We start from the raw sequence: 6,667 nt of genomic DNA on the forward strand, positions 1-6,667 counted from the left end.
CCCCCCTACTGAGGTACTGCACAACATTTTGAAATAAAAAACATCATTAAACCATAGGAAAAAACAGATCAAAGGCCAAGTAACATAGGGTCATTAAAAAAGAATAATTTTGTTTGTTTGTTTCAGAGTGAATAGAACCAGTCTGACAGCTCTAAAATCAGATTTTCCAAAGCTTTAGCCAACAAATTTCTTCCCCAAACTGATTCAAAACCAATGTGGATGCCAATTATATGGTATGTGAAGTACCCCACACTGTTCAGGATACCCAAGAGGGTAATCTCGGGCCTTCACCAGAAGGAAAAAAAACATTACAAATGCACAAAGAATGTGTATCTGGTTTACTATTACAAATTAATATAGTGAAATGCGTCTCTGGTTTGTTATGCTTTTCCTCAACAATCAAAAGATTCCTAATTTGTTTCTCTGACTTATTTTTGCTTTGTTTAAATTTTTATTTAAACTGTTTTAAAAAAAAGTAGTTGTGGATTAGTTTGTCAGTAAATTCTCAAACAGGATTGTAATAGATGCCAGAGGAAAAAGTGGAGGAAACATGTTCTGTATCCAAACTGGAATTTAAATTGTCATAGTTGGGCTGAGTAAAACAGGTGATTTCCCAACTCCCCGTGATACCCTAAAGAACATGTTTATATATTTATAGATGAGACAATATATGTAACTATATGTAATTTTTAAATGATTGATGAGAAGACCAATCTATTGGAGTGTTTGGTCTTCTGAGACCACATCCACAAAGGAATTTAGGCATCTAACAACCAATTTTAGGTGATACTGCAGTCCACAAACCCCTGCTTGCCCTATCCTGTAAGTGCCTAAACTCACTTGCCACCTAATTTTTATTGTAAAAGTTCCCTTACCACCTGTTTCTGCCTCTATACCCTGCTACCTTTAGGCACTGAGATACCTATCTCCCCCATAAACTGCAGCATGTTCCACAAACTGGGGAAGACAGGTGGTCTTCTGCCTATGTTGCCTGCTCCGATAGGTGAACTCAGAGGATGCCTAACTCCACACTAAATTGCAGGGGCAGGGGTGGAAAACCTCATAGCCTTTAGCCCAGTGTTTATTGTACTCATTTGGAATGTAGTAGATGCCAGATCATTTCCCCCTTCTGCCAGATGTGGAGACGGTGAGTGCCCTAACCACTAAACTATAGAGCAACTCACTCTCTCTGGCCCAGTTATTCATTAACTTAATTAAAGTGAAACTGCTTCAACAAGAGAATGAGAAGACCCACATGATAAAATTCCACGGACCAGTGACTATGGCACTCTCCTCTGAAATAGGGAACTCACCATTCAAATCCCTTCTCATCAGGCTGTGGGAGGAATTGAACTGAGGTCTCCTGCATCCTGGATGAATGTAGCCTGGGTGCAGTTATAAATGTTAATAGTAATATAGCTTGTTCCCAGTACAAAACACTTTTACACCACTTTTATAACTGTGTCCACACTAGGTGTACTGGTATAACTTTATCGGTTTAAAATCTCTCTCTCCCATCCCTAACTAACATCGTTATACCAGTGCAAGATCTGTGTGTATCTCAGGCCTTGGACCAAATTAGTATTAGTTTGGTCAACTCAGAATTCCTAAAATAAAAGAAAGTATTTGTGTGTTTACACACAAGCTACCTGTGAACTTTCTCTTGTTGTTCAGACACTTCCTGTCTGCTGCATTGCCCAGGAAGCACTAGCTGGCAAACAATGGAAAACAATTCGACTATGTAACAAGAAAGGAGCACATACAGCTACCTCCTTCCAGATTTGTTGTTTTATGCCTCCCTTCCCTACAAAGTATTAGAATAGAGGGATGATCCAATGCTTTATCTCTAGAACATCTAATTAAAGGGAAATCTATTCATCAGGGAAGTAATCCTGCCTGACCTTAATTTGGACACATGGCAATTATGGGTGTGGATGAACCATAAAAAAATACCCAGCCTATGATTCATTCAGGCAGCTGTGTAATATTTATGACAAGTCAGCAGAGGTTGTCAATGCTATCTTTCCTCCAATCAATGTTTTCTAAATTTCTTATATCTGAGTAATACAGATTTGTAAGTGAAATTTCTAGTTTATATTTAAAAATTCTCAAGTATGGGGGAGAATTCCATTCCAATGCAAAGGAGCCCCAAATCTCTAGGTTTCACTTAAGCCTATAGGGTGACATCAACTTGTGATTGGACCATCTATCTGTGGGAGAAGTGCAAACAGGTTGGGTAAGATGAATCCAGTCTGCTATATAGGCCCCTTTCTCTTCCTCTTCTGTCTATGGAGATATACTGCTAACTGAGATGGAAAGCTTTTGGGGGAACCCCTCACTAAAAGTTTGGCAGCACATCACTGAACTGAAGAAGTCTTCTGCATCCTTCTAAACAATGCCAGTTATTTCTGCTCCATATTGCATGTAATAACTTGTAAAATAAAGAGAAATATTAAGAATATGCTTTTCTCCTGCTATGAGATTTCTAGAAATAGCAAATACTCATCTAAGTTCCATAAAGCACTTTAGAGACATTACTTAATTAACACTTACAATATCCCTATGAAGCAGATAAGTAATGGATTCCAAATTACTGATGGGTTAGTTGAAGACCAAGGGTGACTTATCCAAGGTCATTCAGTAAGTCAACAGCAGGGCCAGGAGCATAGAATCCAGGACTCCTGACTCCTAGACTTCAACCCTAACTAATAGGGTCCCTCCCCTTGTCTAGGCTTTGTACATATCAGTATTAGAGCCATGTAGGAAAACGTGCTCAGCAAACATACGCAATCATAGCTTTCAGAAAAGAAAATAAATTTTCATTACCCCCTTTAATATTCTTTAAAAATGTGAGGCAGTTTTTACAAGTGGAAACTTATTTCCTTAGGTGAAAGTAAATACTGTTTAATTTTTTTTATTTTAAAAAATCAGAAATAAAGATCTGCATTATGGGCCCAGACTGACAAACCATAACTGCCATAGAGCACAGGGCCTGCTACTGTGAGCAGTGCACCTAGACTTGACACCTGTCCAGATTTTTGCAAGATTATCCTTTTTTGAGGTAGCTGTGCTGTGAAATCTGTAAGGATGTTTATTATACACTGTCAGCTGTCCAGTTTTATAGGCACAGGATCATCCCGGATGCACTTATTTTTCATACCTCAGAGGTGGAACCCCAAGTCCAACATTAGTAAATGGTTGGAGGATTGGTTCTATAACAGTTGCAGGTCATTCATACCTCAAAATACATTAATGACCCTAAACACAGAGCTTCTCATCTTATTGGATAATTAATCAATGCCCCAGTGGCACTTTGGCAGTGCTTTCTTTCATGCTGTGCTTCCCCTTAGATGGTAGTCAGATGGTGTATGGCTGTATCCATTTATGGGGAAAGTCAAAAGACAATAAAGTTTAATTTCCTGATTCTCCTGGGATACAGTGGTTCTTTGTAACAATGATTATTCACTGGAGGAGAAATTAAAAAGCAGCATGATCAACATATTGCATAATATTTCATGGTTGGGGTTAAATACCAGGTTTTTAAAGACTAATTTTTAACAAGACTGTAGTATAACTGAGCAAAACCTTTTATCAAAAGTGTCTAAAGCTAATAACAAAAGTAAGATTAGATAAAACACAATATCCTTTGTCCACTTCTTATGGGGCCTGTCTAAATATGTGGTTTTAATTTTCTACCTAAACTTAGCTTACTATTTGAAACCAAATATCTAACAAATAATATAAATTTCTGATAGGGTCATCTTAAAAATATTTTGTAATTGGTAATAGTTACATACTACAAGAGGACAAATGGCTGTGCATACCCTAGTTCTAAGTAATAAGGAAAGAACTTGATTTGGGTCTCATACCAGCTGTATGTTAGTGTAACTCCACTGTTGTCAATGGAGTTAGTCCTGGCTTACATTGGTATAAATCAGACCAGAATCAGGTCATAGGAATGTGAGTAAATTGATTCAGACTCGGATTAAGAGATTTATACACTTTAAGGTGTTTTTAAATTGAGCTTTCATGTTGTTACAGGATTCAAATTCTTTCATTTTGCTATTGTTTCTCTTTTGTCTTTGTTAAGCTCTATAACCTGGCCCCATCTATTTAACTGAACCAGAATGAGAAAATCCTATAAAGTAGAGAAAATTATTTAAAAGAAGTTGCCTTTGAATTTAGTTTTAATTCAACATTAAATTATGTTTCTGTCTTCAAGTTTTGGATGTGTGCTAAACATGGGAACTAATATGATCCCCTTTAGAACATAAGTGTATTGATTTTTGGAGAAAATGATGGATAATAACTCCTATTTCAGTGGTAGCTTAAATTTTTGATTTCCATATGGGTTCAGTAAAACATTACCCTACTAAAGCTGCTACAGTGTGTCTTTATACTACAAATTAGAGACTTGCTAAAATATCTAAATACCCTATTTTAAGTCAATGGTTAACTAACTACCCGTGAAATTTGGAATTCTTGTTAAGCATCATTTTCCTTTTCACAAACAAGCAAGAAAACTAGAGAGATTTTTCACTTTAATTCTGGTTTTGTACTTTATTTAGAAAAAAATATTTATTCATATTCACTGGCTATATGTTCCCCTTTCACAGAGAAATGTGCAGGAGGAACCCATATACTATAGAGATGGATGCCAATATGAAAACCTAAGCACTGATCCTGCAACTGGGTCCATTTGGGGGGACCATTACTTCCATGTACATCCTCACTGAAGTCAGTTGGGCTCCACATGCTCTGTCCATACAGATTCAATTACAGAACCAGGGTCTTTGTTAGCTGGGTAACTCCACAAGGGAATAAAACTTTTTTTTTTTAAAGGGGAGTGGGACGATCAAAAGAATAAGGTGCCCCTTGCCAAGATCTCAAGTAATTAAGTTCCTCAGGTGGAAGGGGAGTTTTAGGGGAGTGAAGACCGTAAGAGCCACACTGCCTCCCAACCATGAGGATTTGAAAGATCTACAATGAAGGCAAACCCCAGTTTCTCAAATACAGAAAAATCTGTGTGAAGGACTGGAGTCCTTGCTGTTCTGCTGGCTCTGCCTTTCCCTTCCTGACAGTACAGCTCTATATTGGCTGATTCTCTACCCAGCTATGCAGAGTTAGTGCAGCCTTCACTCCTGAGCAGCTATCTAAGTGGGTATTCATGGGTTCTGATCCAGCAGAATGACATTCTACTCCTTCCCTGCCACTGGCTCCACCCTCAGAGTACCACAAAAGAGAGATCCTGCTGAGATATGTCAAGGAAACACCACTTCCTCCTTTGTCACCAGAATCAGGGTCACCCCAGTTGATGGGCTGATATTCTATCTAGGTCATTGTATCATGATACAGTCTGGGACTACTAAATTCTGCTAAAAGCTATTTGTGAATTAGGTCAGCAGTGGAAACAGTCTCTTCACCTGATTTATCCAGTTTATTTTCATCTTGTTCTTAAATTTCGAAATGTCTAGACTCTGATCTCATTGCCAAAATATAAGGATTTAGGCCCAGATCCACAAGTGTATTTAGGCTTCTAACTTCCCTTGATTTCAAGAGTCCCAAACTTGTTCGCCAGTATATGGTCTAATGCTAGTACTTACAATATGAAAAAAAAACTATGTCACAACTACTGGTATCCTCCACAATATTCTTCCCCCACATCAAGCTTATCTTAACATTTGTTCTGCATCAAAAGTACAGAGAACTTATAAAATGTACTTGTGAAAACCTTTGCTTATGAAAACTTCCATCATGTTTTCCTAAACAGCTTTACTCCAGAGCTAACATGCTGATCTATTATAAAAATGCAATAGCTTCTAAAACTAGCTATATTTTGCTATTTTTCCCCTGTAGGTTTTTTGCAATATGTTTCTAGAAATATTTTATGCACTCTGACACAAAACAATATCTACAGCTGTAATAATAAATTAGATGCAGTGGGAATTTAAGCTTGTTCTTGTGTTCAAGGTGATATAGTGGAACTCATTCATAATGAAGAAAAAGTCATTATTATGCAGCATTTTTTTTTATTAAACATGCTCCCAAATTATCCTGAGAATATAACAGAATGTTTCTAGGGCTTTGTTACAACCATGGTCTAGTAAAATCTATGTGAATAACCCCATATTTGCATAACTGAGATTTCTAAGAATATAAACCTTTCATATTTTAAGCTCTGCCAAGCCTTGCTCCTTTTCTACATATCTGTCATAGTTTTATCATGAATCAAAAAAAACCAAAAAACCCAGAATCAGTAACATGCATAATCAGGCGCCTTCTGATTTCAGTATGCAAATATACTACATATTGATGAAAATTTTCTGAGTCTAAAGTTGTTTTGTTCTTTTTCCTCTCAGCAGTCCCTCAGCCTTTTCATTTTAATATTTCATGCACTAGTGCACAAACAATATAAACATGAGATCATGTATCAAATAACTAGTTAAAATGTATTTATTAGATGGTTCACTTAACAGATTTTTTTTCTTGACTAACTTTAAGACAGGTTAAAGCAGCAGAGAATCCTGTGCACTTTATAGACTAAGGCTATGTCTACACTACGCGTGAAAATCGATTTTAGATACGCAATTTCAGCTACGAGAATAGCGTAGCTGAAATCGAATATCTAAAATCGATTTACTTACCCGTCTTCACCGCGCGGGATCGA

This window comes from Chelonoidis abingdonii, chromosome 15 (assembly GCF_003597395.2).
Source record: "Chelonoidis abingdonii isolate Lonesome George chromosome 15, CheloAbing_2.0, whole genome shotgun sequence".
NCBI classification, from domain to species: domain Eukaryota; kingdom Metazoa; phylum Chordata; order Testudines; family Testudinidae; genus Chelonoidis; species Chelonoidis abingdonii.